Raw genomic sequence first — 13,421 nt, forward strand, 5'->3', positions numbered from 1 at the left:
ACATGCGACTTGATCATAAAATATCGGTAAGTGATACGACATCGACTACAATAATTAAAGTGGATAATATAATGCATATGATACTGGGGTATCGTAATAAAGTATTATCGTGTTGTACATACCTGTACAAATTTGTGTATTGTGATTCGCGATGTACTAGAATACTGTTGTTCTAATTTTATTATTTATTTTGTACTTATTCCGATGGTATTTCTTATACCAATAAATGAAATAAATGAATAAACAAAATTACCGTAAAGGTTAACCTAAGGCTACCCTTGGCCTTTGACTATGATGATGTGGCCCATGAATGACTTTTGAAGTTACCGCATATGATTAGTATTTCACGATACGGTCGGGAAATGTGTCAAATTCGTTTTCCCTAATTATTTTTCAAAATAATATTTGCGAAAAAGTCTGACAGAATTTTTACTATGACTTTGAAACTTAGTAAATTTTGACCGTTTTAAATTTTCAAAGATATGACGAACTTTAAAAATTGGTATACGGTTCCGTAAAAATGTATGGCTTAATTTGTATTCCTCGCGGGCTTAATGACTACCGTATATCCTGAAACTTCAGAATCTTGAATAGAAAAAGCTACTGGGTAAAAGATACTGTTTCTCTCAAGATCAATTTTTAGTGACAGCCAGGAGTTAGGAAATCGGCGGTTGTATACTCCATGTTATATGCCTCAGAAAGCATGTAAAGCATTTGGTTTTGCGCCTGATTTCTCGGTAGGATTACCGTCCCCTTTCAACTTTGAGAGTGAGGGAATAGAGCACTAGTGTTTGCGCACAAGTTTAGGCACTGTAATATTTTCAAATATACTATTTAAAATTGGCTGCAGTGGTCGAATTCAGGACAGGATATTATTGAAATGTTTATAAGGTATTTTTGACGAGAAAGATTTAACGATAAACTGAAAGGTAAACTATAAATAAAAGCTTTCAATGTGAAATAAAACAGCGCCTTTAACAAAACATTTTATTAAATTGTTTTAATTTAGGTAATATGCTTAGTACCTATGCTATTTACAGTTACAGTGTCACTATGTTGAGGCGTTTCAGGTGCTGGTAGTGAGATACAATCAGTTCGCATCCTAATATCCCCAAGTACGGAATCTCTTTTTTGTCTTTTCCAAACTCTGTATGCCTGATTATTATCAGCAGTACTATTCCGTAAGAACTGACTTCGTATTTCATTCGTAAAATGTTTAAAACCGACTTTACGGTGATAAGCTATTTTGATGCGTGTATCTTTTCAATGTTACAATTTTATTGTAAAATTTGCATTTCCTCGTAACTTTGATAGGGTGACATAAAAAAATATTGTCATCAGACTTCAATATAATGAGATTTGGGTTTAAAATATTTTACCTATTTGATGTTTGTTATTAAGCAATTGTGATAACAACGGGGACAAACAGTGTAGCTGGTTTTCCCACACTCTGTGGGAAGAGCTATACAAAAATATACATTCAGACCGGCAAAAGTATACTTAAGGATGTAGTAAATATATTACTGGTTCGATTCCCGTATAGGATTTATTTTGAATGGGGCACTGGGTACGTTTTATAACTAACAAAGCAGCAAAACAGCAAACTTCGGAATAATATAACTATAAAGCAATTTATTTGTTTATAATTGATATTGCTGCTAAAGGGGTTCATATTGTTACAAATACAAAAGGAAATTTAATGAAGAAAATTTAATGATTTCAAACTAGCACTGCATTTAGCTGTAGATGTCCCTTTGAAAGTACGCAGGTCACAATTAAGCTCTTTTTATATTTATGTCGCTCAGAAAAAGATGCGCGTCGTGTATTAGTGAAATACTTTGATCTTGACTAAATACGTTTTGGTAGATTTTAAATGAAGAAGAGGCAGAAATTTCATTGATTAAAATTGTTAGTTTAGATGATAATAATAAACAAGAAATTATTATTATTATAAATGTATATGTGTCGGTATACACGTACATTATTTAGTAATATCATCGGATCACCAATATGATCACATCATCAAAATGCTTAAAGATATGGGATTAATTTATCGAAACGTTAAGTTCTTTTAGGTTATACTACTAAACATTACTATATATACATTTTAATTATAAATCTAAGTGAAATATTAACTTTTCCTACATTTAAGAAACGACTAGTGGATTGAGTGAAAGTAAAAGAATTTAGGTACCGCACGATTTACAGAAATAGGTGCTTGCAAACCTGTTCTATAGTATTATTAACTGAACAGGCCTTCTGCCGTTTGAATAAAATAAAAGGAATTTAATAAAATAAAAATGTAACTATAATGTTCTCTCCACGCGTAGTTAATCTATATTAATTAGTCTAATGAAAACTACGTCAAATAAAAATAACAAGTCAAGAGCATCAGAACGACGACAAAATTTCTATACGGTTATTTTGCTCATATGGCAGACATTATTAATAGTGATAATAGCGCTAGAAGTATTAAGGGCAGCGTCTGGCGCCATGGTAACGCTGCGTTGTCAATCGACAGCGCATCGAATTTGTAAAAGAAAGCTTTATATATTATTTGCTCATGTCTGCCTCTGACGCTGATGTTCTTTTGAAAATTACAGACAGACAACTAGGGCTCTGATTATTTTTTATTTTATTTTATTAATTGGTTTATATTAGATTATTATTAATTGATTTTTATGATGACAAAAGTGTATATGACATACACTGTAAGACATAACGAATCCAATGAATATTATTAGAAACACGAGCAAACGCCTTAGTAGAGCTTTTTTACATTTTCACAATTATATCCCGTTATAATAAAGCCCGTGTATGGATTTTCTTAGATTTTAGAATGCATTTGACCAGCTCCTGCAGTAAAAATTTAAATATTCTTTTTTACAAATTTATTGCGCTTTCTGAAACGCAATAATTAACTGGATCAAAACGATTCGTACTGATCTGAACTATGATCACTATCGATATGAAACATGACCAAATTATATATTGACATGCTCACCAACTCCCTATATAGCTATATATTGTGCAAAGTTATTTGTTTCAACGAAGCGTTCAATTGAATTTGGTTTATAAACAGATAGGAGATAAAATCAAAATACCTCCATCGCTTCAATATAATTAAATAATATTCTTTTTTTAAAAAGGTTGAATTATGTATCATTCTTAATACAAATATTAACTACGTAAAAATAACGAGTTATAAATGTTTTTCTTTTGTTTGATTATATAAGCAATGCTGTGTTACCTTCTTTCGTATGTGAAATCATTAATGACAGAAACAACTTTTGGCAGAAGGCAGTAAATTTCAAGCGATTTTTACAAATTAGTTACAATTGAGCTTGAAGAGCGTTAAAAATTAATTAATTTATATTCAAACGTGTTGTAATAAACATGTCGACATTATTGTGTTCGCACTGCAAATGTCTGATAAAGTATTTACGTCCGGGAGCTTATTTTCTGTCACAAAATGTGTTTCAATCGTGGCTGTATGCTTTAGCCTATGCAATTTTATTTTAAGTTGAAAAATTAAACTTGTATATACAACCTCTTTGTAGGCAACTTAAATTTTTAATGTACGCTTATTATATTTAAGTAGCTGACATGACCCAATGGGTTTAATTAGAGAATCAAGATCGGCTACATGAGGCGAGAAACTAATCAAATGATAAGTATTTTTTATGATAACTAAATTTAGAAATTAGCCAGTTCAAATGGTATAGCGAGGTGGATGGTGGACTGAATCTTTTTACAGAAAATTAAAAGTTCGTTCATTTAAATATTGAGACGATGTAACAATGAGGCCCAACATCTATCTGACCGAGGCTAAATTAAATCGCTTATGTTATAATCTAAAATATATTATAATATGGCATACGAAAGTTATGTAGGTACCTTATTAGAACTACAAAGTTGCAAAGAAAACTTCTGTAGTATTGTTATATATTACATTAAATAAAATCAGTATCCCCGAAAAAGAAAGAAGCTTTCAGAAATTTTCCACTTTTCAAATAAATCGCCCAAAATAACCTAATGACTCTATATAAAACCCTGATATAAAATATTTTATGTTGGGAGTTTAAAAGTGGTTAAAACCATATTTCGCTCTAATCCTATTAGTATCTCAATATAAGTCTGCTTCTCTAAGGCTAGCGTGAACATATTTGACGTAATCTGTGTGTTTCCAATATCGAAGCCGCATCGATCCACAGGATGGTTCGCTTTGTGCTTTGTGGGTATCAGAAAGCAATTCAATGCTGATAATATTGTACGTTTATGGAAAGCAAAGTTTAAAGGCATGTCTAAGCTTTGAATGATAATCGATCAGGATTTAATATTTAATAATCCAGAACATGCGTCTTTTATTCGTGTTTTTATTATAGAAATCATATATTAACTTCTGCTAGCGGTTTCCCGTTTTGTAAGTTGAATTTAACTTATAACAGGATTACTTCACTTATAACTTTGTTTCCCACCCAATTAGGTATCCTGTGAGTTTTCGCTGAATAATGAGCTTTCGAAGATATCAGAAACTTCAAGCAGATTTAAAAGTAGATTAGTAAGTAAACTAATTTCTTACTTAAAATTTTTCGTTACATTTTTTTTATTAGTATATTTATAAGTATATTACAGCTATATGAAGTTATAAATTACTTGAATTTAAATTAGCCTAATATATATCTAATATATTAAATAAATGATACTATAAACTTGTATTATTATAGTATGTGCCACACAAAGGAATCTATTAGACGATCTGCTTCAAGTCATAACTAAATTCTTATAAACAATATCTTTTAATACTCAAAAGAATGTAGTTTATATTAAAATTCATCTTGGGTGAACTTGGTAATAGGGCTTTGTGCAAGCCCGTCTGGCAACACCATCATATTCTAAGAAACAGTTAAACAACAATACTTAATATTGATATATTCCCGTTTGAAGGGTGAGTTAGCTAATATAACTACAGGCACAAGGAACATAACACATTAGCTCTCAAAGTTGAAGTCAAAATAAATATTTAAAAAAAAAACTGTGTACCAACTGTCATACCAAAATCTATCTTGTCAAAGTAGATCTCTTAAATTTCTATAAAATACTGTTTTTGCTTTTCCTTATTATTTGTAACAAATATGCTTAAATATCCAAAACCGTTTCGAATACGAAGATATGGAATAGTGTTATTAACCATTTAAAACAATAAAATTACTGTTCTTAAAAAAAACAAACTTTTTTATTTTAAAGGCACGTTGACGGATGGTCACACGAACAAAGACCCAGTTAACATTTAAGCATTATTTTTTACAATGCCTTTTGTGTTCCATACCTTGTTTTACTACAAAGAAGGGTTCGAGAATAATCCTAGTTTCATAGTTTTTACGCACGTGTTTTTATAATTGATTTTATTTTAAAAAACTCATATCATATATGTGATCATTTGAATCCGAATTGAATTAATTGGATTAAGTTGAGTAAGTAGTGAAGTTTTTTTTAAAGGATGAATAAGTTAAAAATAAACCATAAGAACATTATTTACTTTATAAAGTATTATTTATACGTATGTAATAAAGCACCATGAGTTGAAAGAGTTCACGCGGATTGCACGGTTGTGGAGATTTTGCGTTTAAAGTTAAATTGTTCGCATCGTCCTTTGAAAGCCTTTTAGCGTCCCTTGAGTTGGCTGGAGTAGGAGCTCAGCACACCCTTTTCACATTTGCTTGTTGTAAACAAAACCTTAATACTTTCTTATACGTGTTCATGTCGAGAACAAAGCTCATAAGAAACCCGTGATTATTATTTTTCTTTAATTTCTAAGTCTTTTTGGTACCATGTGAAGTCATGAGTTAAGAATTCTTACTTATAATGTACTCACCCGCTTTGTGTATTTACCGACACTGCATCGCAAACCTGAAACGAAACCAAGTTTATCAATACAAATGTTAAACATAAGTGCGACTCGCATTGAATTAAGCATTAAGTACCGATGTTATGATATCAAAACGAATAAAACATCGTTAAGAACGAACGCACTGCTTGAAAGTCAATCGGCGCGTGCGCTATATATAGCAAGCATTTGCTATTATCTTAGAACATAGTGTGCTAGAAATGTCATATATCACGTTATTAGTATATTTATCCTTAGTTTAAAATAATTATAATAATCTTAAAAGAAAATTTTTCAACTAGGCTCTTTGACTTTGTTTGTCTCTATTGTATCTACATACGTATCTACTTATGATAGAAAATGAAGTCACGTTAAAACAAGTAGTAGAAGACATATTACAATATGCGAATTAATCTTGTCACCGTAAAAAGTGATTAAAAATAATAATAGATTTTTCAAATCGCGCCTGATTTGTGTATATTCAGAAAATTTATGAATAATAATAATTAGAGTTTAAATTTGATATTAGGGAACTAAAGTTAAATTAAAGTAACAGCAGCTGTACATACTATCCTTTTGAATAGAAGATTTGGAATTGATTCTACCACACTGCCAGTTTGTTGAAATAAAGTAATATTGATAAACTATTTTTATTGAGTTTCAATAAAGCGATCTTACATATTTACTTAATTTGTGGTTAAAATAAAATGACAACCCCTTAACACATATTTAAAATGGTTTATTTTAACATAAAAATGTCATCTCATAGCATTTCTACTGTATCGTGTTCTCAGGCGTAACATTATCATTCTGCATCTTCATGTTATGGCAAGACCACTAGCCATTCTCGGCGTGTAGCGCCATACGTTGTCGGATTCCACATCCATATTTATCCTCTAGTTGTAGTATAAACATTGACGGCTAAAGTATAAAATAAGACAGTTTAAGTTACAATATTGATAATAAAGCAGTTGAAGCAACTTCACAAATTACCTCGTAGAATACCAAACAACTAGAAGCTACTAGAATGAAAAATGATTAACACGGTATATTTGTGTTGTATTCGCATCACATTGCCATGGGGCAATAGTGTAAATTATTAACTTAATAGGAGCCTTCGGCGCAGAGGCGGAATTACATTTTAAAACGGAAATGCCTGGCCCACACCATGTGGTGCGGCGCAGGCGCACTAGGGGTACACCCACGTATAAATATAGTTTAATATCATATTACACGTTAGTCGCATTAATTAAAGTTTGTTCGTATATTTATCAAATATATCATGTGTGTGGTGTTTCGTGTTATTAGATTTTTAAACTACAAACATTATGTAATTATTTCATTAGGGTATACAATTACATTAATCATTAAAAAAAGTAATTTATATATGAAGAGTTACTTTTATTTTACTCATAATAATAAAATAGGTCATTCTTGCTTTTTATAGATTCAAAAGTGACGCCGTAGGTATGTTACCAGAAACCTTCAAGCAAGTGCCAATAAATATTGTATAAAGTTTCAACTTAATGAACAATGCACAAACTCATAATTACAATGTGAACAAAAATAAGCAAATTAATCATACATTTTTATATAATAAGAGAAATTGTATAAAACAAAAACATATAAACTGGTTTAAGATCGAGATTGAAGATAATAATTTAAAGTGTGCAAACATGTCCAATTTCACTAATCAATTTAAAGAAAAAAAAACATTCAATAAAAATTAATCATCTTAAATTACTCTTTCATCAGCGTAGTATCATAAATTAATTAACGTAAAAACTTTAAATAGAAACTCTAATGTCGACGTTTTTTACGTTATTAATTTGCATGAAGGGGGCAATTAACAGGTCTAATATCGAAATAGTATCTGTTTGATCGATCTTAATGAGGATCTGCGCAAACTCGATGCTTAGTTTCAACCCTTAACGGTTATTATTTATTTTAGTTCACATTATTAATAATATTCGTGGTATCATTAAGGATCCGCCAATTATTGGAGCAGCGATGTGAAATACAAAACTTAACCTCAAAAGGTGTCCTAGCCCAGCAGTGGGAGATTTGTATGTTTCACTTTTTACGTATAACATACCACTATTACGAACCCAGCTTTCTCACTTGCCAAAGTCTGTAGTATAAATACTTGAACTAGGCGACAGAAATTTCTATCAAAAACAGATCTTATTGGGAAATGAAAAAAATATCTATCCTAAAAATATTATGTGCCATATAATTATGTTTAAGGTATGCATGGCACACATTACTGTGAGGCCTAACATTTTCCAATACGCATATTTGTAAATACATAAAAAAGTGAATTAAAGTTCTAAATACTTAAGAGCTATCTTGTAAGTGAATTGTTACAAATTTGTATGCGTCATTGATTTTAACATTAAAAAACAGCATTGTATCAGCGAAAAACACCTTTCAACGTTTCAAAACTGAGATGCGAAGCGAGTTCTGATCAGATCTAACTTGAGTGAGACAGAAAAGCACTGCTAGTTTTATAATAGACTAACAAAAAACTATCAGTGTAAAAACCATAGTTTGAATATATTATGTTGGTATGAGAGTAAATGAGAGTTAGAATGCAATTGATTTGTTGGCATCACATTGGCAATGTAAGAAACGTTAAGAAACCATTGAGAATGACAGTGTTAATAGTGTTTGTTCGCTTACAATAAAATATTATTTTTCAAATACAGTACTGTATAACTTATTCTTTAAAGTTTTTATGTAATATGCGGCCAACTCTTAGTTGACGGAACAGACAAAAAATGAAAGTATATATATTGAGTGTACAGACAGGTCAGTTATATATCTTTATAAAATATTTAGAATATAATACGTAACATAACAATCCTTTCGAATGTCCTTGATAAGCTATTTATTACGTATACATTTCCTTATAAACATTTCAATTTTATTAACAAAGATAAGTCAGTCACAGGCTTTCATATTCTTGGTTAATTAACAAGGTGTTTTATTTTACAGTTTTTTTTTTATTTTTAAATTTCAATAAAATGTAACTTTTGCAGTTATTTTTATATTAAAAGTATAAAACAACATACTTTTGTCTTTATTTAGTATTTAAACGAATGCCTCATATCACAAGTGAATCAAACCAATCTAGTTGTGGCCAATATACATAGGGAGGAGTTGTATTAAATTACGTACAACTATCTCCGGTGCATATAATCTGTACAAAATATAAATGTTTACAATTTCATTTTAGAACATGAACGTAAGCTCTCAAATGTTTGTTTTCAACGTGGCATTCAATATGTATTGGCTTACGTATTCAATATTTGGAGTTTACAATATTACAACACAATATATATTATTTGGACAGATTCCGTATTCAAGCATAAATTTAATCCTATAAACAAATATATGTCTGAGGCTCCATGTCCGTTAGTAACAATTAGTGCAAATGTTGTGTCTATATATACAATAATACGAGCGTGTATCGCATGAGTTCTCTGGGAAATGTGAACACGCACTTTGAATCATTAAGTAATTATCAGCATCGCAAACAAGAATGAATGAATATTTGCTTTAACTACATACAAAAACATGCAATAGCAATAAGAAAAATAAGAATAATTCAAACCTATTGTAATATAAATAATGTATGATAATTTTATTAGCATTACCTATATTTGTGATACCTAAACAGCTAACATACTTTCTTACGCTGACTAAATATAAATAATGTACCGGGACGACTAATGTATTGTTGCAATATCGAAGAAATTTGGATTTAATCTTCGATTTGTAAAGAAGTTGGACGGTTTCGTTTGTTAAGAAGGTTTAATAAAAAGGAAGCCTGCTAATTTTTTATTCTAAGGATGACATCCTGTTCAAAATAATTATATCACATTAATATATGTGTAAATAACACATAGACATTATTTTTAATTAAACAAACGAAACTCATGTAAAACGTACAAATTTCAGAGAAGCCGCATCGAAGTATATTATTTATTTATAAAAGCAATAATCTAAGATAGTAAAAACAAATCAAACCTTATAAATAAAATGTTTTCTGAAGAATGTTTATTACATATTAAAAAAAAGAACATTAAAATAATCAAGAATCACCGCACAAAATATTACAATTAAAGGACATATCGCTCATTCCAAAACATTGAAATTTGAAATATGAATACCTCGGCGTGATATTAGCTCGTTTACTCTTTCGGTGATAATTGTATTGTTCAATTAAAAGCGTCACATACAAAACGGGTACTAATTGTTAAACACAAATATCCGTCCTTGTAACACATAGTTGAATCAATTGTGTTGGAGTGATGAGCAATCGTACGCCATAGCTGCTAGCTTGAAGCGACTTCTATTGTAATGAGCTCCCTTTGTATTTTATCATGATTCTTTCGAAGGTATTTAAATGAGTTTTTTCTTAAGACACTTAACTGTTATAAAAAATATTTGAACTTACATTCAAATATTAAACATTTATTGAAACTCAAACTATAAAGACAACTTTATTAAATGAGGCAATATTCAGTAATTATCATTTGAAGTAATAATTTGAGCAAGAATAGAACACAATGAAAATGTCCAAACTTCCAAGTAATTTATTTTATGTTTTTTTAGAGCCACGAAAATGAACTAATATGGCTTACATAAACATTTAATAAAAATCTTTCCAAAAACAAACTTTTATTGCCTTCTTATTGTATTTGTCAAATTTTCAACGTTTGTTACGAAAACAGAAATGAGTGTTGCAAATTCAAAAGTATTTTAGGAACAATAGAAATATTTCCAAGGTATCGCGGGGGTTGCTTAAATTTAATGAAATATTATTGTTTATATAATATCAATCACGTTGCGATAAGGTGTTTAACATAATCAACTAGATATCCAGATACTTTGTAATAACGAAATGCTTATCTAAAACTCTTTTTATAAAAACTTAAACATGAAATATTATCGGGCTTACTCATAAACGTCACTTAGCGAATGTTTATTTACTATATAAATCAGTAATATATTTCTATCATTATTAATTTGACATTCGAAATAAGAAGATATAGCATTGTTTGATTAATCATATATTAATCCCGTTTTATAAACGTAGTATATAAGTAAGGTTCTCAGTGTATGATAATGATGTCCTCTTGACTGGTTTCAGTCAAGACAACCAATCTCAAGAGAGATTAGACAACTGCGCAGGACATATTATAGTGCACTAATGTGTGTGGAAACACAGGTGCACTCTCTTTTTCCTCACTCTCATAACCCGACGGTACGGCAATCTGAGTAATAAAAACTCGGAAGCTATCAACCGATTTACAGTTTCGACAATATGCCCGTCATTATATTAACATATTATAAATAGACATGGTTTGGTGCAAAACCGTTCCCCATAATATCGTACAGCGTGATGTTAAGTTTGCTTAATGCGGTCCATTAAAAGCAAAGCACGTTGCACTCGATTGTTGGCTCCGAAAGCGACGGAAGGATGTCCCGCTGTAGTAGCTGTGACCAGAATAGCATTATTTTATGTATTATAGGTATATATTAGCAGTCGTGACTTCCTCATCCGTGTTTACTTCATACAATGAAAATATTTAGATATTAGAATTTCGCCGTTCCGTTCAGCTATAACATTTAATTTCGTCGTAAAATAACGGTTTCTGTTGAAATGAACCGACACATATAAAACCATTTTCATAGCAGTGACCATCGTTCACTGTCAAGAGTACAATTCATCAGGATACATCATACTTATCGCGATGTTGTCGCGGATCTAGGACGGAATATAGTTAGCTTCTAGACGGCTTGTGTGTGCCAGCTTGAATACAATATTTTTATACCGATTATAAAGAATACAATATTTTCGTTTATATACGATAATTAAAGTTTTAAAACAAAATATAATTAAATAATAAATTTAACCGCCTTAAAAATAACGGATATAGCAGTAAAATTCAAAAAATTAAATGCGGTTTATATGTTACTATTAGAAGACTTATGTGTGAAGTGCGGGCCAAGTAATATACTACGATGTTTTTTTAGCAATATAAGCAACTTTATTTACATATTTAGTGCTTACAATTTTATTTTACTAGCCTTGTATGCAAATATACAAAAACAAATTAAAATTTAAAATTATCTAAAGATTATATTTTTTGTAATCTGTTTACTCTAATTTTATATAGTGCAAGTAATAGTGTGGACAAAGCTGATTTACCCTTAGTAAAATAAGAAAGTAGTATTAAAAAAGTCAATATTATTAAAGAAATTTAAATTGAACGGTTGAGCACTAGAAGCTGCATTTAGTCTTTAAAATGATCTGACTGTCTTTTAAAAGACTCTGAGATTGTAAATAGCCAATTTGCAATCTCAGAGTCTGAGACACCTTCGGAATGTTTTTAACAAACTTGGTAGACTTATTTACTGTAGCATCATAGTATATTTAGTGACAAGCATTGTATAAACACGACAAGTTAAGACAAACTTACAAACACTGAGTTTCCATCTCGGCAAAGTTAATTCGTCCATCCTTGGACAAGGTATTCGCTTATATAACAAAGTCTCTAAGCTAGTTTTACCTTTGCTAGTTATATGTATGTACCTTTAATTTAATTATTTTTTAATATTCTATTCTTTTAATCTTGAAAACTAATGGATTAAAAGTTAGAGCCTACTTGGATATAGTATATTTAAATTTTGGGTCAATCACTATTAAGCAAAACAAGTGAACCACACATAGTGCTAAAACAAACAACCGTACGCCTCACGTCTTTTAAGATATCGTGTATGATATCTGTAGTAGCAATAAAAATTTCAAATGTTAAAATGTACGTAATTGTTTTTTTGGAAAACGTTGTAAATTAATATGTTTTTTTAAATTGGCTAAGGATTAATACTGAGTGGTTTAGCATCAGTAAGAGATCGTGTAAGGTGAATTGCTATATAAATAAAAGTAAAAGTATTGAAGTCGGTTTAGAAATCAAACGCAACGTACACAACTTAAAACAATATGCGTTTTCTGTTAAAATGTTTTTCTCCGTCATTAAAAAATTTACTATTTCATTTCCGTCAATATGTAAGCTTATCTGAAGTAAATATAGCAAGTATGTTTTATGATTAGCGTTGTTATCTTGGTTCCCCAGAATTAGCAACGCCCGAAATATACGTTAATCTACTGCCCGCACTAAACGTACTTAGTTATTTATTCAATAAAATAAATTTTCAATGTAGATAATTCAAAGTATTAAATTTTGTTTTATGAAGATAAATTAACTTACCAACATTATTAAGTACAAGTACTATTCTCTTATTAATATACTGACATAATCTTAACTAAGTAAGTTACATTCCTAATAATGAATAGGCTTTCAGGTAAGACGCCTAAAGAGATAAACTTATCTATGTACAAAATTAGAGCCAAATCAAGCCGTTTACAAAATACAGTATATAATATATATAAAGAGAATATATTCTCATTTATTATTATAAGATAAGATACAAATAAGAAGTTGAAAAAGAAAATGTTTGTTTT

General features: G+C 30.0%; 1 protein-coding gene across 1 annotated transcript in view; it reads right to left on the bottom strand.

Moving 5' to 3' along the window:
• LOC126780773 (amyloid beta A4 precursor protein-binding family B member 1-interacting protein) overlaps positions 1-13,421 on the bottom strand; it is a 273,890-nt gene that overhangs the window by 230,024 nt on the left and 30,445 nt on the right. The window contains exon 2 of the mRNA XM_050505465.1: positions 5,876-5,910. The gene's annotated coding sequence lies outside the window, so the exon portion shown is untranslated. The remainder of the gene's footprint in view (positions 1-5,875; positions 5,911-13,421) is intronic.

The sequence above is a fragment of the Nymphalis io genome, chromosome Z, assembly GCF_905147045.1.
Source record: "Nymphalis io chromosome Z, ilAglIoxx1.1, whole genome shotgun sequence".
NCBI lineage: Eukaryota > Metazoa > Arthropoda > Insecta > Lepidoptera > Nymphalidae > Nymphalis > Nymphalis io.